Source organism: Tamandua tetradactyla, chromosome 19 (genome assembly GCF_023851605.1).
Source record: "Tamandua tetradactyla isolate mTamTet1 chromosome 19, mTamTet1.pri, whole genome shotgun sequence".
Taxonomy (NCBI): Eukaryota; Metazoa; Chordata; class Mammalia; order Pilosa; family Myrmecophagidae; genus Tamandua; species Tamandua tetradactyla.
In genome coordinates, this window is record NC_135345.1 from 9,496,779 (window position 1) to 9,522,426 (window position 25,648).

At 39.7% G+C, this 25,648-nt stretch overlaps 1 long non-coding RNA gene across 1 annotated transcript in view; it reads right to left on the reverse strand.

The window, feature by feature from the left end:
• Positions 1-946: 946 nt before the first annotated feature.
• Positions 947-25,648, reverse strand: part of LOC143663466 (uncharacterized) — a 35,622-nt gene continuing 10,920 nt past the window's right edge. Inside the window, exon 3 of the long non-coding RNA XR_013165919.1 lies at positions 947-1,089. This is a non-coding gene — a long non-coding RNA (uncharacterized LOC143663466). The remainder of the gene's footprint in view (positions 1,090-25,648) is intronic.

The window sequence follows — 25,648 nt, forward strand, 5'->3', positions numbered from 1 at the left end:
ATGTTATGGTCACTTCATACTACAGCCCTTTTTAAAGCATTTGTCTGCACTTATATTGTTGAAGGAGACCCATAATCTGACCTCAAACATTCATACAATGTGTCAAGTTTTGCACTAGTGATAAACAATATTTTCCCTTGCCATTTTGATATGGCTGTTCTACCTCTGCTGATGGCACACTACTTGCTCTTCTTTTTTTTAGTTTGGGGAAGTTGAATTTTCCCCCTTTCTCACCATTCCCCCAGGGGGACTTTGCAAATACTTTTTTTATTCACTATTCAAATCACTCTGGGATTTATCTGGGCATCACTCTGGACAAACCTGCGAAATCTCATGCCCTACTAAAGGTTCCATGTACTTATGGTGTTCAACTAAGCTGTCCACGTAAGTTATATTAGGAAATGCAGTAGTCAAAATATAAATTTTGTACCAAATATTTTTTCTTAAGTCTCACACATAAGTTAAAGTTTTAAATTTTTAATTACCATCTATTTTCAATACACTGCGGTATTGACATTCCTTTGTTCTTCCTCATGCAAAAACATTTTTAAATTTGTACATTTAGTCACTATGATTATACACTCTAGGCATTCCTAGGTTATACCATCTCAGTCCTTATCATAGATCTGTTCTTCTGATTTCATTTGTGCCCCCAGGCCTCCTCCCTCTATCATTCTCATATTCAGCTTCATTCAGTGTTTCAATATTATTGTATTACAGTTAGGTAGTAGTGTGCTATCCATTTCTGAATTTTTACAATCAGTCCCGTTGCACAATCTGTATCCCTTCAGTTCCAACTACCCAATATCTACCCTATTTCTATCTCCTGATGACCTCTGTTCTTAACTGAAATTCTCCAAGTTCATTCATTAATGTTAGTTCATATCAGTGAACTAACTCCTTATTTTTGAAGGGATCTTGGTCTCATCAATATAAATAGAGAAGTACCATTTTAAAGGGCCCATGTTCAGGAGCATGGGTTGAAGATTCCACCTCTCGTGGCAGCTACGCTGATCACCAGCTGTTAGTGAAGCAGGACCCTCACAGGTCATCTGTAAGCCTGGGGAGTCTCATGTATCTTACATTTGCCTAAAAAATAGAAAATGACAAAAAATTTTCCCAAATTAGGATTCAGCCCTGAAGAGTAAGTAAACTCACAGAACAACCATTTGCACTTTCCATGACTTTGCTGCCAGTAATTTTGAATAAGGTGTAAAATTACCTGCATTCACTGGTGTAAAAATTCATAAGGAAATACTCTCAGCTTTGGGTTTATATTAAATATGCAGTTTCTTGAATAGCAAACCTAAATTCACCTCTTCCTTAGGAATTTTTCTAAGCCGCATCTTTGAAGTATTTATGCTTTTTTAAAAAATTGAAATGAAATGAACACAGTTCGTATATTTTCAGTGTTTTTTGGTTACAAAAATAGGAGGATATTTCCCTACGCTCATTGCCTTTTTTTCTTCTTGATTAGTTTTACCAGTGAAAGAATAGTCATGAGGCCTCTTATTTGAAATATAGAATGAAGGTCAGTGTCCTAGTCTGGATTCCATCAATGCAGAACCTGAGAGAAGGCCTTAGGGTAGAATTTTAATTAGGAAGTGATTTCTAGGAAACAGAAGAGGGAGGGATGAATGTGAAATAGGAAGGGTGATCCCTCACTGAAGGGTATAGTGACCTGGTCGCCACTAGGGGTCACTGGGGCTCAGTCCTGCTGTGGACCTGCTGAAGATCTGCTGAGGACCTCCTGAGAAATTGTGTAGATACATCTCAGAATCGTCCCTTCTTGGGGAAAGGAATCTGGGAATTTACCTACCTTCTTTCTGCCACATTCATAGCATTTCAACAGTGCAGGAGAATTGATGCCCTAGAGGAAGGGGTTGAACCATAAAGAGAAATATTTGGCTCTACAGCTTTAGAGATTTTAGAGAAAGCCCAGGACAGAGAACATCATTTAAGAAGGATGTCACATCTTGAGGTTTACTTTTAGTGGAAGAGGGGCAATCTCAGTACCTTCACAGCAAGGTGGCAACCATCCCATAGCTGAGTTCCCAGTATCTTCTTCTGTTTCCTGGAAAGAGTTTCCCTACATACCCACATATCCCATTTAACCTTGACCCTACCCCTCTGCCTCTCAGCAATGCCTGCCTGAATCAAATACCTCAGAATTCTGTTAAAGGGAGAATAATTTCTTTCATTGGATTCTAAGCGTGGTTTTGCTTTGTCTTTCCATGCAGAATTCTTTTTAAATCCAGCAGTAGATACTTGTGTATTGTTTTATTCTATAAAATACAGTCTACCTTCAATATGTCATGAGTTTTCCCAAGAAAAATATTGTAGAATAAACCTATAATATCTCATTCATATATTGGAGTAGATTCGATGCTGATGTTTTGAGTTTCCATCTTTGTATGAACATTTTAATCTGTTACTGCATTTCTTTTGGTGAGTATCTTATTGACTGGGGAAAATTATGATCCACAATTGTCATTGATATTTGTAAGTTATTCTTTTCTTTTTTTGCTTCTAAGAACTGTCTGTTTCTCACTTGAATACAGTCAACTTTGTTTTGATTAGGTTCATGTGTCAACTTGGCCAGTATAATGGTGCCCAGTTGACTGGTCAAGCAAGTACTGGCCTAAACATTACTGCAAGGACATTTCATGGCTGCATTCATGGCTGATTACATCTGCTCTTGGTCAAGGGGAGTGTCTTCCGCAATTAGTGATGCTTATTCTAATCAGTTGAAGGCTTTAAGGGAGAAGTCAGAAGAGAGACTCTCTCCACTTCAGCCTGCCAGACTCTCCTGGAGGATTCATTGAAGATCTTCATCAGAATTGTCAACTTATGACCTGCCCTACAGAATTTGGACGTCTGCATCCTCACAGTTGCTGAAGACACTTTTATAGAATCTCATATTTACAGATATCTTCTGTTGGTTCTGTTTCCCTAGAGACCCTGACTAGTACAAACTTAAACTCTTCACCCCATTAAAAATGTAATTCTATCTCTTGCTGTTCCTCTTCCTCTTTAAGCACCCATGAATCCCAGTAAAGCCTGATCTTGGACATACTGCCTTCCATTTGAAACTCCTGGGATAGGATCATTAGGAAGTATGAGGTGTGTTTAATACCCTCCCTCTTCATGCATTCCCAGGCCATGTCTAGCCTGAATCACACTTCTGAACTAGACCCTGCATTGGCTGACCAAGGTGAAAGCTTCCTAAGCTATTTGTTCTGATTTTCTCATAATGATCTGTGTGAGGTGCGAGGTCTTCATCTTCTCAGATGCTGTGGAAGCAGTCTAGGCCATCCTTTAACAATTGTCTACCTGAAACTCTTATGTGGGATGAAGAGGATTCTTCCCATCTCGGAGTACCTATGAAGAGATTTTTGCTTCAATTTACTTCCAGAAAAGTCCTCTGGAAGTTGATTACATGAGCAATGCTTATTTGGGGTCTGGGTTTCTTGGTCTTCCCACTAAGGATCATTTATCTTCAGCTAAAGATAAGTGATCTGCTGTGCCCTGTGATCACTTCATCAATAATTGTCTTCATGCAATAGATTTAATATCTTAAAGTGTTGGTGACTTCTGTGTGATGACCTGCTTTGCTCTGTGGATCTCTTTCTTTCTCAGTCATGATTACTCTGTTTTAGAATGCATTTTGGAGATGAGCTCTACCCAGAAAATCGATCAGTTCTCAGTCCTATCTGTAGGGCCATCTGCCTGGGCTGAATGTCAAATTTTATGCTGATGGGGGTGTTCTTAGACTGTGATATCTCAGGTGCAGCTCCATGAAAGTTCATACGGAGAAAGCACAAGATTGAATGCAAGAAATTTTCAGCCAGATGCCCCTTAAAATTCATCTTGGAACATTTGTCACCAGCAGTGTAATACGATTATTCTGGAGGAATTGAGGAATTACTCACCAATACTGCATCTTCTTTTTGCATGTAACTCACCATGGTCAATACTGCATCTTTTTGGCAGGCAGGGATTATCTTGAAGCATTGAACAGAATTCTGAGATATGCCATCATCAGAGATGCACTATTGAGCTAACTCACCCAGTAGAAAAATGACAGGAGCCAGAGATATTTTCATCAGTTGACACTTCTTCATTACCCACATTCCCTAGGTGGATCTCCTGGAAACCTCATGTTCAAGTGACTATTGTTCTTTTACCTGCATGAGGTTTGTCAATTATAGTAGGAAAGCCCCAGATTTAGAACAAATGATGATGATTCATGGATAGATAAGAAAACTTTGACAGATTGAAGCTTGTCTGAGTAGGGCTCCCCAAACACATAGTCTCCAGGCATCTCAATGTGGAGAAGTTAAGTGTGAGAGCTGCTCCTTGTTAACCACTGGGAGAATAGGGCTGGTCTCTGTTTTCTGTAGTCCCCAAGCATTTGGTAATGCATGTGCTCAAGAGGTGTGTATCCTTGTAAAGAAGTAGGATGATATCAGCTCATCTTGGAGAGTGGGCCTATACATGATTTCAGTGTTTAAAACTTGTACATTTCCTGCTACTTGTCATTTGGTTATAATTTACCAACTAGTTAGGTGAATCATTCATAGTATAGTTATTTTCCACTACAACTGTTTTCAATGCATTAATATCCCATGAGGCTTAAGAGTTTTCACTTTCTCCTCACTATCTTGGATTTTCACTTTTTCCTCACTATCTCAATCCCAACCACTCATACAACCACAAGTGAGCACTAATGATAAACCATATATTTTTCTTATATTTTGATGTATCTTCTTTCTCTCACCTCTAGTTGAAGCCCACCTGGTCTTTATTATTAAAAGGACATTGGTGATGTTACCTCTGCCTCATTGGGAACTTCTACTGAGTGGGACTTGTGAAGTTTGTGTATTTAGAGCTTCCTTATTTACCACAAGGAAATGTTTCTCCTAGAATTATTCCTCAATCATAGATAATTTTTCACCACCTTCTAATACCCAGGAATTTGAGCAAATGTAGTGCAGTTTCAGATAAAGTAAATTGACTTTTTAGAGAAATAAATATTAATTAACACACATCTACTTTCTTCTTTATTTAAGCACTACACCGCCCCCACTGAACACCGCCCCCACTGAAGAGGGCTTGGGAATTGCATCTCTTCCCTCAAATTTTTGGAGCCTGCTTTGAGGATAACATTTAAAAGTTAGGGATGCCTGCATGAAGGGATGGCACGTGTGTGATATATTGTTCCCCAGTTGGATTCTCCTGGAAAAACCTTAGCCAATATTTCCTGTGATGTCTGATCCAGAATGCCTGAGGAGGGAGCCAAAGAGAAGGAGACTGTATTTCCATAACTTATCCCTACAGGGGCATGTAAATTCCTCATGATTCAATTTGAAAGAAGTCAATTTCCCTGTTCTTTGTGACCCATATTTTCCCAGCTCCTGCTGAACATAGCCTAGGTCCTTCTTTAACCCTTGTCTCCCTGATACCATGTTCCTTATCTCATTAAGGATTCCTTCCCATTCCAGGATTATTCACAAGAATCTAACCTTCTAGATGCCCTGGAGGATATTTTAGCTCCAATTTTTCTTTTTTCAGAAAAGTCCACTGCATGTAGACTCCATGGTCAGTATTTATTGCAGGCCTGGGCCACCCAGATCGTCTCCAGTTTCCATAGCCATGACACTCACATCTCAGGCTTTTACCCCTGATCTGCCTTGGTCTTCCTTTGGAATACTGAAGGGTTCATTGATATCAGTGCTGATTGCAGGCCTGCCCATCAACCAACACCACCTCTGAGAGGCAAAGAAAGCATTTTCCCCTCTACTCTGGTGATCTTAAGTTGTGATACAAATGTGGTTGCCTGGAAGATGTGATATACATTGTCCTTTTATGGATTCCAGCTCTGGCTTTTCATTTGGGTGAGGAAGTTGAGAGTGAAATGAATGAATAAATCCAGAAAAATGCCTTTGGTGGGTGTCCTGTGGTGCTGAAATAAGTGCTAAGGCTACTGGTACTGGACAGAGCCATAAGGTACATGTTTGTCTAAGTCAGGTGCCACAGGTTACTTATCTCTTGCGATTGAGCAATATTCCCTTGTGCTGCCATCTCTAAAAGTCAATGGGCTTTGTCTTGGTGTTGCCCCACATGAAAGCTTATACCTATGGTCCTTCTGGAGTAACAGTTTGCCTCAGATGAGAAATTAAAGTACGTTTCAGAGTTTCCTGACTCTCTCAGTAGTCATGCATGCTTCCAGAAGGACTACATCAGAAATCCACCACTGTATATTCCAGTTTATTTTCATTATTTCAAATTTTTTAGTCCTCACAATAGCCAACAATCCTGAATTATACTCAATAGTCTTTGATAATAAATCAGTCCTTACTTCTTAGTTATATTTGGCACAAAAACTGCAATCCAATTTAGAATGATATTTTATGTATCCAGATAATTTATTTCCTGCAGCATACTGTTGCAGTGGAAAATGTTACATACATGTTGTTCATCCTAATGAACTTTTCTATCATAACCTCAGAAAGGTCAGATGAATTGCTCAAACCCAGCAGGGTCCATAGGTCTTTGAATAATGTGCAATATGGGGGACCCAGCAACCAAAATGCCTGAAGGTCCTGGACTATCCTCTATATTTAATATAGGAAGCTTTTAATGGATGGGGAGAGGCAAGTAGTAAAATGAAAACATTTTGTCTGTAGAACTTGACTCTGCTTTTCTTGTATACCCATTCAGGCAGTCACAACCAACTAGGATTATTAAATCAGTACTCCAATAAAACTCACACTCAAGTCTTTTTTCTTTCCTGGATGCTCAGAATCATGTGGGATCTTTGAGTCTGTTCTAGTTTGCTAGTTGCCAGAATGCCATATACCAGAAACAGAATGGCTTTTAAAAAGGGGAATTTAATAAGTTGGTAGTTTACAATTCTAAGGCCATGAAAATGTCCCAATTAAAACAAGTCTATAGAAATGTCCAATCTAAGGCATCCAGGGAAAGATATCTTGGTTCAAGAAGGCCAATGAAGTTCAGGGTTTCTTTCTCAAGTGAGAAGGTACATGGCGAACACAGCTAGGGTTTCTCTCTCATCTAGAAAGACACATGGTGAACAAGGTCAGGGTTCCTCTCTCATCTGAAAGGGCACACGGTGAGCATGGCATCATCTGCTAGCTTCTTTTTCTGGCTTCCTGTTTCATAAAGCTCCCCAGGAGGCGTTTTCTTTCTTCATCTCCAAAGTGCTGGCTGATGGACTCTGCTTCATGGTGCTGCAGCATTCTCTGCTCCCTCTGAATCTCCATTCTCCAAAATGTTTCCTCTTTTATAGGACTCCAGAAACTTATCAAGACCCACCCAAATAGGTGGAGACATGTCATCACCTAATCCAATTTAGCAACCACTCTTGATTTAATCACATGTCCAGGGAGAGGATCTGATTACAGTTTCAAACATACAGTATTGAATAGGGATTATTCTGCCTTTAAAAAATGGGATTTAGATTAAAACATGGCTTTTCTAGGGGACATACATCCTTTCAACCCAGCACATTCCACCCTCTGGACCCTAAAAAAGACATGTTTTCCCTGTATACAAAATACATTAATTTTATAACAATATCAGAAATCCTTAAACCATTTCAGTAGCAATACACATGAAATACAAAGTTAGACATGTACAAACTCCTATCAAAGTTAGTTACAGGCACAGTCTGTTCTAAGGCAAAATTATCCTCTGTCTCTGGACCTATAAAAACTCAAAACAAGTTATTTACTGCCAACATACAAAGGAGGAACAGTCATAGGATACATACACCCATTTCCATAGGGAGGAAAGAACACAGGGTCTGACTCAGGGTTCCTTTGAGACGATTCTTTTGGCATGGTCTTGGCTCACCCTATTGTAACCTGTGGAGTTGGATGCCCTGGATTCTCCTCCACCTTGGAAGATGAGTGCAGCCCTCTATTAGTAGCTTCCAGGTGTTCCACCTCTCTGTGTACCAATGGTGATGTTCTCAGGGGTATTGAACATGTAGCTTTCATTCCTGTTAAGGTAGCTTCCTCTCCATGGGCTAAATCCTAAGTTTGATATTCCTCCTGACTGCACATCTAATGTTTGTACCTGCGCTGGTGGGCTCAAGGCCTCTTGTTAAGTCCATAAGAATTACCTCATTGGGGTTATGTTCACACCAGCAGCCCCTACACTGAACTTTTTCATTCTCATATTCCTGTTAAGCTGACTGTATGTTTTCTTTGCTGTGTTTTTTTTTTTTTCATCTAAATGTTCAGATTCTGATTGTGCATCCTTTCCCTTAAGGGGTTCCCTGTCACTGGCCTGGCCATGGTGGACTTTGAAACAATTTATCAAAATGAGATTGACTTTGGCATTTATAAAAGGAGCAAGATATAGAAAGATGGGCATGCCAAAGTAATATCTGCTTACCACATCTCTCATACAGGTAGAAGTCAGAGCATAAAATGCTACTAAAAGAAGCAACAGTTTGTACTGGTATCATATCCTAGGTGAAAGATTCTTGGAATTCATTATGTGGCTGTTTTAAAGAAAAGAATACCCTCTCTTTGGTTTCATCCACTCAGAGATTTAGAGAAACATTTCATTTGCAAGGAAATTTCAAGATGCTTGCATCCATATTTTGTATTAACTTTCTATATCTTCACATTTTCTATGCCTAAGAAGTTTGCATGGGTAAGGGAACGGATATTCTAACAATCCAAATACCTGAGAAGATGCCTGAAAGCTTTCGAATTCCATAGATGGTCTGTCAACTCCCTTTGGAACCTCATCTGGTTTGGAAGAAGTACGCAGACATTTGGGAGCCAAGGTCCCAAGCCCTGAACATACTGGTTCTATTCTCAAGGACATGACTAATCCTCATGCCCTCAAGGTTAACAGCATCTTTAAGGCAGGTTCTTTAGACACTGACATTTCCCATGGCATATTCTTTTTTATGGGGGAGGGGCAGGTTAAACAGGGAATTTGTTCATTCATGGTTTGAGGCTGAGAAAAAGTTCAATTCAAGGTGTCAAGGCAATGCTTTCTTACCAAAGAGTGTGGTATTCTGGGGCTGGCTGCTGGTGATTCTTGGTCCTTAGCTTGCACATAGGAATGCAGAAGGTGGCCTCTCCTGGTCTCTCTGTTCTCTTCCAGATTCCATTGAATTTCAGCTTCTGGCTACTCCCTGTGCTTTCTTTCACTCTGTCTGAATTTCATTCTGTTTATAAAGAGCTCCAGTAATAGGATTAAGGCCCATCCTAATTGGACTGAGCCACATTTTAACTGAAGTAGCCTTGCCACATTGAGTGCCTGAAAAGCTCAAAGAAGTTTAGGTTGTTAGGACTTTATATCTGAACCTCCTGCTCAGCATCAAGGGAACCAAACTTGGTCCATAGTAACTGTAGTCTCAGAACTATTCCCACGTCTCTAGTTCCTCCTTGGAACTAGGAAACGCATAGTTGGAAAGTTTTACTGAAGATAAAATCCAGGGTTAAAAGTGGGGACTACAGAACTGACAGGCACATGATAATCTGGTGAGATAAGATCTGCACCGGCAAAGTTTGTTGATCATCCATGATGCCCAGTCACACCCTGAGCATTGTCAGGGAAGATAGTGCCTCCTACCATGGGGCTTGAAATATTTTCATTGGAGGAGAAGGCTTTTTTAAACTGGTCCATTTTCCCTTCTCTTTGCTTTGAGTAAATAAAATTTGGATGAGGACACACTGAAAGGGAAAACAAAAAATATGGGCAATGAGGAAAGGGAAGGGGTTATTTTTTCCTATGGAAAGTGGGAAGTCTCTGATCTCTGGTCTGTTTAGACACAAGTTGAACTAGTAAATGTGTTTGGGAATGTATGTCTGTTAATCAGGCTCTGGATCACTGACCTTTCTCCAGCCCTGCATGGCTTACTCAGAAGCTATAATAAAGGTTGGTGTCAGTCCCCTCAAGCAGGGAATGGAGGGGAAGAGATACTGATCATGGTTGCTGGGGTAATCTTCCTGGGTATGACAAAGAGTGGTACAAATTGGCCTGTATCACAGGACACAGAGACCCAAGGAAGGCCAAAGTGCCCAAACATATCTATTGACCATTGGGAGGCAGAGGATCCCAGAGTGATGATTTCCAAACAGAGGCACAAGACCTTCCAGGTTCCTCAGTAACAGAAGGGCCTTAGCTATCCAGCATTCCAGCAATCCAGCAGTCCAGCAATCCACTCTGGATTGAACATTTGCAGAAGTTGTGGGTGAGGTGACCCCTTCCTCCTTCATAGAAACAGTCTAATTTTGTGCTTCTGGTGACAGCTATTACTGTTTTGATGGTGTATTTTTTCAGCTGCTTCCTACATGTGATACATTCTGTAACTACCAGATCATCAAGATTGAGGGTTAAAGCCAGTTCTTCCAAGTTAAACAGTCTGGGTTCATGGTCTTACTGAACATATCTTCCAACATTTTCAACTGTTCTAGAGTAAAGATTGTAAAGTTCAGAGCAGCACACTTTTGGCTTTGCACCAGCAGGAGAATTCCAAGTAATCTAAGGAGTAGCCTTGGTGAAATGGCTGACTTTGTTGAGCCCCTTCATGCCATGGTATTAAGATGTGTGTGCACAGCCACATCATGATGAATAGGGAGCAGAGCCATCAGGGGCTAATTTTTATCTGTAGAAACCTTCCAGATGTCCTCTAGGTAGAGAAAGCAAACTATCACTCAGCCAGACTCTCCCAGTTAAAATCTCAGGGCTGGGTGTGTGCCATATTGATACCTTTCATACATTACTTACCCAGAACTAACTTTCTCATAGGAACTCAACTCATTTCTTATGGGCTTTGATACAATGAGACCTCTCTTCCATTAGCTGTATCCCCACCTTCATTGGTATAATTTTATTGGTATAATTTTATTTTTTTTAATAGATCTTTTATCCCTTGTCTGCAGGAGTTATATTTAAGAATAAAAAATTAAGAACTGTCCATGTCTCCTGTGCTGGTTTGAAAGGATGTATGTACCCTAGAAAAGCCATGCTTTAATCCTAATCTCATTTTGTAAAGCCAGCAATTTCTTCTAATCCTTATTCAGTACTTTAAGTTTGAAATTGTAATTAGATCATCTCCCTGGAGATGTGACTTGATGTAATCTTGATGTGATCTTGATGTAATCTTGAGTGATTAAGAGTGGTTGTTAAAATGGATTAGGTGGAGACATGTCTCCACTCATTTGGGTGAGTCTTGTTTAGTTTATTGGAATCCTACAAAAAAGAGGAAACATTTTGAAGGATGTAGGAGATTCTGAGAGAGCAGAAAGACATAGCCACAAGAAGCAGAGAATCCATGAGGCAGCAACCTTTGGAGACGAAGAAGGAAAACGTCTCCCAGGGAGCTTCATGAAAGGAAGCCAGGAGAGAAAGCTAGCAAATGACACTGTGTTCACCACATCCAGATGATAGAGAAACCCTGACCCTGTTCGCCATGTACCTTTTCACTTGAGAGAGAGACCTTGAACTTCATCGACCTTCTTAAACCAAGGTATCTTTCCCTGGAGGCCTTAGATTGGACATTTCTATAGACTTGTTTTAATTGGGACATTTTCTTGGCCTTAGAACTGTAAACTACCAACTTATTGAATCTCCCTTTTTAAAAGCCATTCCATTTCTGGTTGCATTGCAGAAGCTAGCAAACTAGAACATTTCCAAAAATGGGAATTCTAATATTCATACCCCCAACCAAGTCCTAACAAGGAAATGCTCACTGTAAACACTCCTGATATCCACGGATGTATGAAATTCTGTACCATAAGACCCTGTGGCTTTCATTGCATTCTCATTTTATAACCATTTAGGTTATTTAAGTTCTTGTCATTCCTTGAGCTACGAAGAACTGTCTACTTCTCATTTGAATATGAGCAGCTTCTGCTTTATTACAGAAAAATATTTAATTCTGACCCCAGACAGTCCCTTTCTCCTTCATCTCCCATGAATCCTAGTGAAGCCTGACCTGGGAATCCTCTGGGAACAAACCATATGGAACAGTGAGATGTATATGAAACCCTTCCCATGCACACACTCCCTGGTCATGTCCAGCCCTAATCACACAGACTAACGCTGACCAAATAAGATGAATTCCAAAGCTATATGCTCTGATTTTGCCTCTGGTTGTCTGTGTGGGGTATATAAACTTCATCTTCCCAGTCCCTATGGACATAAGCTAGGTTGTCCTATAACTCTTATCTGCTTGGTACTCTTATTCTTATGTATCAAAATCAGTGTCCGTCCCATACCAGAGTAATTGGGGTGGTTGTGGTGAAGTTTATCACACTCTGAATGCCCTGAAAGAAATTTTAGCACTAATTTATCCCCACAAAATTCTCTGGGATATTGATTTCATTGGCAGTATTTGTGTGTGTGTGTGTGTGGGGGGGTGCTGAGCCACTTGGGTCTTACACACACAGCTTGCTCACCCTTAGCTCTCACATCTCCTTCTGCCTGTTCAATCTGCTCTGCCATGTGATCATTCTGCCCATAATTAGCTTCCTGGAATATAGGTTCAGTATCTCAAAGTAGTGGTGCCCTTTATGTTCCAGTCCTCTTTGATCTGTGGATTCCTTTCACCCCCAGTTTTGATTATTCTGACAAGAATGTATTTTTTTTTAAGGGTGGGGCTTGGGTGTCAAAGCAACTAAAGAATGTATTTTTGAGTCAAGATCTACCTAGACAATATATCAGATTTGGGTCCTGGCTGTTGGGTGGTCCAGCTGGGCTGTATGTAGGTAACCTTGTTTGGCTGATCCCTGGGTTCTTATGCTGGGAGATATGATGTGCGGCTGACTGAAAATTTACATATAAGCAGTAGATGAGTGGATGCAGGAAAGTTATACTTGATGCACCTAAGCTTTCTCTCTCCATGTATTTGGTCCCACCAGAAATATGATTGTTCCATGTAGGTGGAAGACAGTGCTCATCATGGACAATAGTAGTACTTTCTACTCTTGGAAACAGTGATGTAAAAGTTAATAAATACTTGAGTATTCCATGTGCCTGCCTCTTAGGTGTCTCTAGTATATTACAAGAATGAAGAAATTTCTCCTTGTGCCAAATGAGAGTGATACTGATGTTGGACCATGGGATCTGTTGATATTTTCTGTTGGAGTGGCATTCTACAGTTCCCCTCACATAGAGTGGGCTCTTTTTTTTTTTTTACCATGTTAATGCTTCTTGAGCTCTCAGCCACTTTACCCTTAACATTATTGCAAGTACCTCTAGTACTTAAGGTTCAAGGTCAGGCATGTTTTAGGGAACCCTAGAAAACCAAAGCAATATGGTTGAATCTTTGCAGGTGTCTCATCTGTGCCAAGCATCTGTTGATATCAGTCTGTGCTGTCCAGTGAAGTTCCATTTAGGGCACTTCCAGTTATCAGTTGTAGTCTTTCTACAGCCTTTGCAAGATACCTTCAATTGGGGAGGTCACAGAGGTATCTCCTACCGTTCATGTTTTAGGACTCAGCACTGGTATTGAAGTTATCCTTCACATACAGAAAAAGCTTCTTGCCAATTGCCATTGAGGTTATAGCCTGCATGTAACGTCATGTGTCCTCTGTTTTACTGAGGTTTAGTCTGAATTCACAACTGTGAGGCCCTTTTCAGAACTGGTCGGCATCTGGTTTTTGGGAGGAGTGGAAAGTAGACACAGAGTACAGCAGAGAAATGGAAAATAGACATGACCATAGAGCTGTGGTCCTTGACTCTGAGTCCTGCACCCGAAATCATCAGGATTGGCCTGTAGTAGAAAGTGTTACAGGCAGGCTGGTTTCCCATTCTTAGCTTTTTAGATATCAAATTGTGTCCCAAGAGGGAAATGGGAAAAACCAAACTCTCACTATTTACTTCTGTAATTTATAAATACCTTAGAACCCAGCAATGAATGGCAAAGGGAAAGAGGACTCTGAACAGCTTCAGAGGAATAGGTGGAAGATAGTAGACTTTCTGCTTTGAATAAGAAATGCCAACAATTCATGTTGGGCTCATTCATCCTTGTCTGCTTCTTCAGGTTATGAATATTCAGAAATCTTGAAGGTTTTCCCAGTGCCCCTGAATAGATGCCAAAGGCTGCACATCATTCAGATTTTCTTTTCCAAAACTACCAACACGTCAGTGTTTTTTGAAGCCTGGCACTATTGACATTTGGAACTAGATGATTCTTCTTTATTGGGGCCTTTCCTGTGCTTTGTAGGATTTTTGGCAACATCCCTGGCCTCTTCCTTCTATATTCCATTGACACCTCCTACACAAATTTTGAGAAACAAAAACATTTCAAGACATTGATGAAAGACTACTGAGTAAGACCTTGACTAGGTCTTTCCTAGGAACACTAAAAAATATCACATTATAGTCCTTCCAGTGGACACACAATGAATGGAATTCTGGATGTTGATGAAGTGGCATCTCCCATTATTTCAGAAAGGGAAGAAGTGGTGAGACAGCAGGAAGTTCCCTAACAGAAGTGGCCGTCTACTTCCTTCAACAGCATCCTTAAAGGCAGTTTCTAGGGCTTCTGATTGTCTTACTTTCTCCCCTCTCCCACTTTGAGAGTTCCCTTTCATCTGTTAACTTGTGACATGAAACTTATACCTCAAAGTCTTCATGGCCTCATGGTATCTATCTAGCATGGGCTTACTACTCAAGAATTGGAATGTGAATGATCTCTATGTCTTTGGTGGGACACTTCATATTTAGCATGTCTGCACAGATGCCAAATGAAAGAAACAAATCCACATTGACAGATATACATCTGACAGCACAGGGTGACCATGATTCCATGTGGCCCCTTACTGAACTTCCCACAGGGTGACTGATTCCATGTGGCCCCTTACTGAACTTCCCTGAGTTGGTTACTTCTTGGGCCCATTGTCTGAACCAACAACTCTGATTTTTTTTTCATCTACCCAAAGGAATAACTGAAATGGAGATAGGATAGCATGTGAAGGGCTTCTGCCTGAAAATTTCAGGATCTGGGCCATCTCCTGCTGTCTTTTGCTTTGTCTCAGCTTCTAATGGGGCTAGAACACTCTACAGTCAGTTAGACCCACAGAGCTCCTGAAGTGTGTCTTAAGAACAGTCTCTGGAACTCAGTGCCTGGGTGTAGCTCCCCCCAAAACCACAACAGCCTTTCCTTACACCTCCAGGGTCTCAGGTTTCCTCTCCCACATGCCTGAGTTTAGGCTTTCTGTCTACTCAAAATCAGTGTGCCCCTTCCAGCAACAATGACCTCACCTTCTTTCCCAGTCATCTCCTACTGGTACCTACATTTTTTTTCAGAAGGGTCTGGTCCATGAGGGACAAAGGCAGTTTTCTTAAAACTTTACTGTAGCAGGCTGAATCCTCTAGACCCAGTTTTGGCCAGGTCGTGAGCAAGGGATTCAGGGCAGAAAGCTCAATGTTCAAAATAGATTTGTATAATCCCATGAGTTCTTATGACACTTCAATATTTTTTTGCCTTTCATTCCCTAGTCAGCTACCTAGAGGAGATAGTCCCTTTCCCAGGTCTGCTGCATTTAATGATCATACTACCTACTATGCTGTGAGGTTCAAGAAAAGAGGAGGGGGGCCAAGATGGCAGCTTAGTGAGGTGTGGGATTTAGTTTATCCTCCAGAACAACTAGTAAATAGCCAGAAAGAGTGTAGAACAACTGCTGGCACCATGTCAATCGCCAGACACACAGTGTACCCAAGTCTGAACAAGTTGGACCAGTTGCAAGCCCACCCAGAAGCGTGAGTTTCCCAAGCCGTGGAGCTGGCACCCCTCCCCCACAGGTTGTTTCCCCTAGGGGAAAGGAAAGAGACTTTACCAGGTTGAGCACAACCAAGCTCCAATTTTGGAATTAATTAATAAATTTTGACTACTAAAAATAGGCCCCCATCTCAGCTGAACCTCGAGTAAAAGCGAGGTTGCTAGTTTTTGCCCCAACACAGAGAGGGCAGGGCTAACAGAAAAAGAAAAAACTAAAAAAACAACAACAGAGGCTTTTTGGATCAGATAGCATGTAATACTTGAAAGGGTCTGGGCCCTGAAGGAAAGGAGGGGCACATAGGACCTGAATACATACACAAAGCAACATACAACTTAAGCTCTTGATTGGCAAACATGAGGAATGGGGGTAATGTTCTGAAAATGATTTTGCTTTTTCTGTTTTGTGGCTGTGTTTCTATAGCTTGACTACTCTTGAGATACAGCTTAAGGGCTTCTGCCCCAGGTATAGGCAGAATTAAGCTTGTATGAGTGTTTGTCTGGAGCCTTTGTCTTCCCTGGGAGAGAGGTGGGCCCCAGCCCAGGTGGAATCCCTCCCTCAAGGAATTCAGACCCCAGGATCTGGAAAAGTGACATGATTAAATTCAGCCTACAACCCCTGCTCTGTCTCAACCTCGCACCCAGCAGAGAGAGTCCGCTGAAGTTAAAGGTACTGCATCACCTTATGCTGGTGGGACAGGAAGGCAGAGAAGTGCCATGCACTGGTCAGGATAGGAAAAAATAGAGTCCAGAAGCTTCATAGGAAAGCCTTTCAATCTTCTGGGTATCACCCTCAGGAAAACTGACGCAGGTGACTCTTTCCTCCTGATAGGAGGCCAGTTTTGTCTGGAAAAACCTGGCTGGGGTCTATAATATCTAAGTAGGCCCTCCTAAGTGGGGGAAAAGGCACCATGCAGGCAGGGCAAGAAACAAGAACTGAAAACTTCTGATCTGTTAAACAAAACCTAACGTAGAGGTCTAGAATAAGCTGAACTGAATGTCAAAGAACAGATAGACAACAAAGTCATCCAGCAAGAAAATCCTAGGTAGAAAAAGTGAAAAGAATCTCCAGAATAAACTAATTAAGATAATTAAATGCCTAGATACCAGCAAAAAATAATGAATCCTGCCAAGAAAATTGAAGATATGGTGCAGTCAAAGGAACAAACCAACAATTTAAATGAGATACAGGAGTTGAAACAATTAATTCAGAATGTTCAAAAAGACATGGAAAACCTCATCAAAAATCAAATCAATGAATCGAGGGAGGATGTAAAGAAGGCAAGGAATTAACAAAAAGAAGAAATCAAAAATCTGAAAAAACAAATCACAGAACTTATGGGAAAGAAAGGCACAGTAGATGAGATGAAAAAAACAATGGAGATCTACAATGTTAGATTTCAAGAGGCAGAAGATAAGATTAGTGAACTGGATGATGGGACATCTGAAATCTGAAAAGCAAAAGAAAATATGGGGAAAATAATGGAAAAATATGAGCAGGGACCCAGGGAAATGAAGTGCACAAATATACATGTTGTGGGTGTCACAGAAGGAGAAGAGAAGGGAAAAGGAGGAGAAAAACGAATGGAGGTAATTATCACTGAACATTTCCCAACTCTCATGAAAGACCTAAAATTAAAGACTTAAAAAAAGACTTAAAAGTAAATCCAAGAAGTGCAGTGTACCCCAAACAGAATAGATCCAAATAGACATACTCCAAGATGCTTACTAATCAGAATGTCAAATGTCAAAGAGAAAGAGAGAATCTTGAAAGCAGCAAGAGAAAAGCAATCCATCACATACAAGGGAAGCCCCATAAGACCATCTGTAAATTTCTCAGCAGAAACCATGGAGGTGAGAAGACAATGGCCTCCACAACAATGATAAATTTAAGTTACTAAAAGAGAAAAACTGCCAACCAAGAATTCTATATCCAGCAAAATTGTCCTTCAAAAATGAGGAGGAAATTAAAACATTTTCAGACAAAAAAAAATCATTGGGAAAATTTGTGACCAAGAGATTGGCTCTGCAAGAAATACTAAAGGAAGCACTAGAGACAGATAGGAAAAGATAGGTGAGAGATGTGAAGAAGAATGTAGAAATGAAGACTATCAGTAAAGGTAAAAAGAAGAAAAATTAGATATGACATATAAAATCCAAAAGGTAAAATGTAGAAGAAAGTACTGCCCATACAGTAATAACACTAAATATTAATGGATTAAACTCCCAATCAAAAGACATAGACATGCAGAATGGATTAAAAAACAGGAACTATCTATATGCTGTCTATGGGAAACACATCTTAGACCCAAGGATAAACAGAGGTTGAAAGTGAAAGGTTGGGAAAAGATATTCCATGCAAATAACAATCAGAAAAGAGCAGGAGTAGCTATACTAATATCCAACAAATTAGACTTCAAATGTAAAACAATTAGAAGAGACAAAGAAAGACACCATGTATTAATAAAAAGAAAAATTCAACAAGAAGGCATAACAATCAAATATTTATGCACTGAGACAGAATGCTCCAAAATACATGAGGCAAACACTGAAAACAGAAATAGACACATCTATCATAATAGTTCGAGACTTCAATTCCCCACTCTCATCAATGGACAGAACATCTAGACAGAGGATCAATAAAGAAACAGAGAATTTGAATAATACAATAAATGAGCTAGACTTAACAGACATTTATAGAACATTACACCCCACAACAGCAGGATACGCCTTTTTCTGAAGTGCTCATGGATAATTCTCAAGGGTAGACCATAGGCTGGGTCACAGTGTAAGTCTCAATAAATTTAAAAAGATTGAAACCATACAAAACACTTTCTCAGATCATAAAGGGATGAAGCTCGAAATCAATAATAGGCAGAGTGCCAGAAAATTCACAAATATATGGAGGCTCAACAACACTCTTAAACAAGTAATGGGTCAAGGAAGAAATTACAAGAAAAGTCAGAAAATATCTCGAGGCAAATAAAAATGAAAACACAACATATCAAAATCTATGGGAGGCAGTGCTAAGATGGAAATTTACTGCCCTAAATGCCTATATCAAAAAAGAAGAAAGAGCAAAAGTTGAGGAGTTAACTGTCCACTTGTAAGAACTCGAGAAAGAACAGCAAACTAACCCCAAGGCAAGCAAAAGGAAAGAAATAATGAAGATTAGAGCAGACATAAATGTAACTGAGAACATGAAAACCATCAAGAAAATCAACAAAACCAGAAGTTGGTTCTATGAGAAAATAATAAGATTGAGGGACCCTTAGCAAGGTTGACAAAAAAGAAGACAGAGGATGCAAATAAATAAAATCAGAAATGGAAGAGAAGACATAACCACTGATCCCACAGAAATAAAGGAAGCAATGAGAGGATATTATGAACAACTTTATGCAAATAAACTCGACAATATAGATGAAATGGACAACTTCCTAGAAAGGCATGAATAACCAACCTTGACACAAGAAGAAATAGACGACCTCAACAAATCAATCACAAGTAAAGAAACTGAATCAGTCATTAAGAAGCTCTCCAAAAAGAAAAGTCCAGGACCAGATGACTTCACATGTGCATTCTACCAAACATTCAAGAAAGAATTAGTACCAATCCTGCTCAAACTCTTCAAAAAAATTGAAGAAGAGGGAAAGCTGCCTAACTCATTCTATGAAACCAACATCACCATCATACCAAAGCCAGACAAAGATATTACAAGAAAAGAAAACTACAGACCAATCTTTCTGATGAATATAGGTGCAAAAATCATCAACAAAATTCTTGCAAATCAAATCCAGTGCACATTAAAAGAACTATACACTATGACCAAGTAGGATCCATCCCAGGTATGCAAGGATGGTTCAACATAAGAAAATCAATTAATGTAATATACCATATCAACAAATCAAAGCAGGAAAACCACATGATCATCTTGATTGATGCAGAAAAGGCATTTGACAAAATTCAACATCCTTTCTTGTTGAAAACACGTCAAAGGATAGGAATAGAAGGAAACTTTCTGAACATGATAAAGGGAATATACAAAAAAACCCACAGCTAATATCATCCTCAATGGGGAAAAACTGAAAGCTTTCCCCCTAAGATCCGGAACAAGACAAGGATGTCCACTATCACCAGTGTTATTCAGCATTGTGTTGGAAGTTCTACCCAGAATGATTTGACAAGAAAAAGAAATACAAGGCATCAAAATTGGAAAGGAAGAAGTAAAACTCTCACTGTTTGCAGAAGATGATACTATATGTCAAAAACCCTGAAAAATCCAGAGCAAAACTACTAGAGCTAATAAATGAGTACAGCAAAGTGGCAGGTTACAAGACCAACACTCAAAAATCTGTAGTGTTTCTATACACTAGTAATGAACAATCTGAAGGGGAAATCTAGAAAAAAATTCCATTTACAATTGCAACCAAAAGAATAAAATATTTAGGAATAAATTTAACTAAAGATGCAAAAGACCTATACAAAGAAAACTACAAGAAATTGTTAAAAGAAATCACAGAAGACCTAAATAAATGGAAGGGCATACCGTGTTCATGGATTGGAAGACTAAATATAGTTAACATGTCAATTCTACCTAAATTGATTTGCAGATTCAATGCAATACCAATTAAAATCCCAAAAACTTACTTTTCAGAAATAGAAAAAACAATAACAAAATTTATCTGGAAGGGCAGATTGACCCAAAAAGCTAAAAATATCCTGATAAAGAAAAATGAAGTCAGAGGTCTCACACTACCTGACTTTACGGCATATTATGAAGCTACAGTGGTCAAAATAGCATGATACTGGCATAAAGATAGATATACTGCCCAATGGAATCAAATACAGTCTTCAGATGTAGAACCTCTCATCTATGGACAGTTTGTCTTTGATATGACAGTAAAGCCAACTCACCTGGGACAGAACAGTCTTTTCAATAAATGGTGCCTAGAGAACTGGATATCCACATGCAAAAGAATAAGAGGATCCATATCTCGCACCCTATCCAAAAAATTAACTCAAAATGGATCAAAGACCTAAACATTAGATTTAAGACCATAAAACTTTTAGAAGAAAATGTAGGGAAATATCTTATAAATTTTGCAATATAGAAGGTGGTTTCCTAGACCTTACATCCAAAGCATGAGCATTGAAGAATGACATAAATAAAAGGGAACTCATCAAAATTGAACACTTTTGTGCATCAAGGAACTTTGTCTAGTAAGTAGCAAGACATCCTATATAATGGGAGACAATATTTGGAAATGATATATCAGATAAAGGTCTAGTATCCAGAATATATAAAGAGATTGTTCAACTCAACTACAAAATGACAACCCAATTACAAAATGGACAACAGACATGAACAGACACTTCTCAGAAGAGGAAATACAAATGGCCAAAAGGCACATGAAAAGATGTTCAACTTCCTTGGCTATTAGGAAAATGCAAATCAAACCATAATGAGATATCATCTCACACCAACCAGAATGGCCATTATCAATAAAACAGAAAACGACAAGTGCTGGAGAGGATGAGGAGAAAGAGGCACACTTATCCACTGTTGGTGGGAATGACAAATTGCACAACCACTGTGGAAGGAAGTTTGGCTAGTTCCTCTGGAAATTAAGTATAGAATTGCCATATGCCTCGGCAATACCATTGCTAGGTATCTACTCAGAGGACATGAGGACAAGGACACAAATAGATATTTGCACACCAATGTTTATAGCGGCATTATTTACAATTGCCAAGAAGTGGAAACAGCCATAATGTCCATCAACAGATGAGTGGCTAAACAAGCTGTGGTATATACATATGATGGAATATTATGCAGCTGTAAGACAGAATAAAGTCATGAAGCATGTTAACAACATGGATGGACCTTATGAAGGACATTATGCTGAGTGAGATTAGCCAAAACAAAAGGACAAACACTGTGTGGTCTCACTGATATTAACTGACATTAGTGAATGAACTTGGAGAATTTCAGTTGGTAATAGAGACCACCATGTGATAGAAATAGGGTAGATATTGGGTAATTCGAGCTCAAGAGATACAGATTGTGCAACAAGACTGACTGTAAAAATTCAGAAATGGATAGCACAATACTACCTAACTGTAATACAATAACGTTAGAACACTGAATGAAGCTGAATGTGAGAATGATAGAGGGAGGAGTCCTGGGGGCACAAATGAAATCAGAAGGGAAAGATAGACAATAAAGACTGAGCTGGAATAATCTAGGAATGCCTAGAGTGTATAATGATAATGATTAAATGTACAAATTTAGAAATGTTTTTGCATGAGGAAGAACAAAGGAATGTCAATACTGCAGGGTGTTGAAAATAGATTGTAATTAATATTTAAAAACTCTAACTTATGTGTGAAACTAAAGCAAAAAATGTTTATCGTGTACAAAATTTATATTTTGACTAATGCATTTCCTAATATGACATGTGGACAGTTAATTGAACATCATAAGTACATGGAACCTTGAGTAGGGCATGGTATTTTTCAGGTTTGTGCAGAGTGATGCCCAGATAAATCCCAGAGCAATTTGAACAGTGAATAAGTAAGTATTTGCAGAGTCCCCTAGGGGGAATGGTGAGAAAGGGGAAAAATTCAACTTCCCCAAGTGAAGTATTCTCGATATTCTCACAGGCAGTGGGGACAGCCAAATCAATAGGCCAAGCTTCCAATCTTGGGGTTTGCTCATATGAAACTTAATCCCACAAAGGATAGGCTAAGCTTACTTAAAATTAGGCCTAAGAGTCACCCCCAAGAGAACCTCTTTTGTTGCTCAGATGTGGCCTCTCTCTTTCAGCCAATGTGACAAGCAAACTCACTGCCCTACCCATGTCTATGTGGGGCATGACTCCCAAGGGTGTGGACCTTCCTGGCAATGTGGAACAGAAATCCTAGAATGAACTGGGACTCAGCATCAAAGTATTGAGAAAAACTTCTTGACAAAAAGGGGGAAGAGTGAAATGAGACAAAATAAAGTGTCAATGGCTGAGAGATTCCAAACAGAGTTGAGAGGTTATCCTGGAGGTTATTCTTATGCATTAAATAGGTATCACCTTTTTGGTTAAGGTGTAATGGAGAGACTGTAGGGAACTGCCTGAAAATGTAGAGTTGTGTTCCAATAGCCATGTTTCTTGAAGATGATTGTATAATGATATAGCTTTTGCAATGTGATTGTGTGATTGTGAAAACATTGTGTCTGATGCTCCTTTCATCTACCTTCTCAACAGGCGAGTAAAACATATGGATTAAAATAAATAAACAATAGGGGGAACAAATGTTAAAATAAATTTAGTAGATTGAAATGTTAGTGATCAATGAAAGGAATGAGTAAGGGGTATGGTATATATGATTTTTCTTCTGTTTTCTTTTTATTTCTTTTTCTGAATTTATGCAAATGTTCTAAGAAATTATCATGATGATGAATATACAACTATGTGATGACATTGTGAGTTATTGATTATATATCAAGAATGGAATGATCATGTAGTAAAAATGTTTGTGTTTTTATGTGGTTATGTTCAATAAATAAAACAAAAACAAAATCAAAAAATAAAAGAAGAGAGGAGGGAATTAGACTTAGCTCATTGTTGAATAGCTTCTGCCATAAAGATACAACATAGTCAGACTGCAAGTAGCCTGGAAAACCAAACACATGTCACAGTTCAGTTTCAAGGGCCAAATGAGTTTGGCTAGAATGCACTGATCAGGAACGTAAAAAAGCTGACAGGGCTGGGGACCACAGAATGCCTGGAGAGGGGTTCAGATGTTGAAAGTAATGAATCTATTAGGAATGGCCAGGAGGCCATTCATACTCCTTGCATTGTGGCCTCCACCCTACAGCGTTTGGAAGGAATCATGTAGAGTTTACCTTCCTTCTGACCCTTTTCTCTACCCTCAGGTACTGGTAAGATAACAGCCATGATCCCATGAGGGCAAGCATAAGTTTTGTCATCCTATTGGTGATGTTCTGACTAGACCACTTCAATGAGTTAACAAATTACCCAATGCCAGCACGTGTAATTGCTAAGGTGGCATGTGTATGCAGTGTTTCCTGAAAGATTTATATTTTCTTCTCATGTTCCTGGCATCATCCAGCCCCAGGGAGGGAAATTCAGGCTTTGTACCTCCCATCTCTTCTTCATGACTTCTTCAGACTAGATAAAGAAGATGTCACATCTACAACAAACTCCTCTCTCTTCCCCTTCTTCCCCCAGCCACCAAGCCTGCTCGGGCTGGGAGTGATGTCCACTTTGTCTGTGTTCAGGATCAGGGAGCTGGGCCAACTGCTGGAGTTCAGCCTCTCCTTCTTCCCAGGCATAACCTTAGATCCAGAGTGTTATTTGCAGGTCACCACAGCTGTTGAAGGGATAAACAGGCACCCTGAAAGCTTGGGTGTAATTCTGGGAAGTTTTGAGACATTAGTTTTATCCAAATACAGTCATTCATTGGTTCTATTGAAGGACACTACCATGTCATACTAAATATTTCTTGGATCACCCTTGCAAAGTAGAAAAAGAGATTGTATAATTTGGTAAGAGTAAAGTCCTCTGCAACTCCATTCCATTTCATGGGTCATTGTTTCTATAACTATGGGTTCATTAGATCACCAAAGGATGTAATAAGTGCCTCAGTCCTTATCATAGTTACAATTCTGCAGGAAGAAGATTCTGACACAACACAGCTTGCAGGCAGAGCACTCATTAGGAACTAGCCTTGGGATGCAGTTTTACAAGGGAGTGGTGGAAGCAGGACTAGGGAGAAGAAATTGAGCTGCCATGCAGTTCTGTCAACTGACACCATGGAAAACTCTGGAGTTGATAAAGTCCACCAGAGGTATGATGTGCTTGGCCATAATCAGGCCCTGATATCCCCACCTCTGTTAGTCCCTGGGTACAACCTCTTCCCAGAAAGCCATGACTTAGTATGAGGTTCTGTCTTAAGCTGAGATCATCCCCGCCCACTGATAGTACTCCCAGTATCTGGGGCACTAAGTCAATCCTTGAAGAGGCATCTGGGTGGTACATCTCCTTTTCATCCAAAACATCTTTTATTCCCCTTGGTCTACTCTTAATAAACATTCAAGAGATGGTCTTAAAAGTTTCAGATAGGATTCTTTCTTATCTTAGGTGGAGAAACAGAGAGCAAGGCAATGGGACAAACTTTGGCCTCTTCTGTTGTAGCTGGTCTCAGGGTGATCATGAAAACTCAGTTGTTTTCTGATCATGGTAATTCTTCATTATCTAACTCTTGCATTATCTAGTCTTGATACTCTTCCCCCTCACTTAACACTTCTGTTGATCTTGTTAACATATATGGGGGCATAGGTTAGAGTATCATGCCTGATTCCCTGTCCTTCTCAGGCTTGGGTTGCATCCATAGTCCATTTATTATCACAATTGGGAAAGGAATACCAAGAGCTGCCCAAATATATTCTTTTCTGCCTCAACTGTAGATCAGTAGCCCTATATTTACCTGATGATCATAGTCAAATACCTATGACAAGCAGTGATGGTGACTCCTCTGCTTGCCTGTTGGTCTCATCACAAGAGACCCAAAATATAGCCAAAGTAGTCTCCTTTTGGGCTGTGCCAGGTTAGAGCTCCTGGTCCCCAAGTTTACATGGATAGAATGCATAAATTTTCCCCAAGTGGGTCTTTGCAAATGAGACAAATGAGCCTACTCCTACTTTTGCCTCTTAATTCCAGGTATTTTTCTGGTTAGTGACACAGTACTATATAAGAATTGAATTAAAATGTATGCTACATTCTGGAGGATGGCATACCATCGTAGAGTATCACCCTCTGTGATGGCCTGATGAAAGCACAGTTGAAGTACTACCCCAAT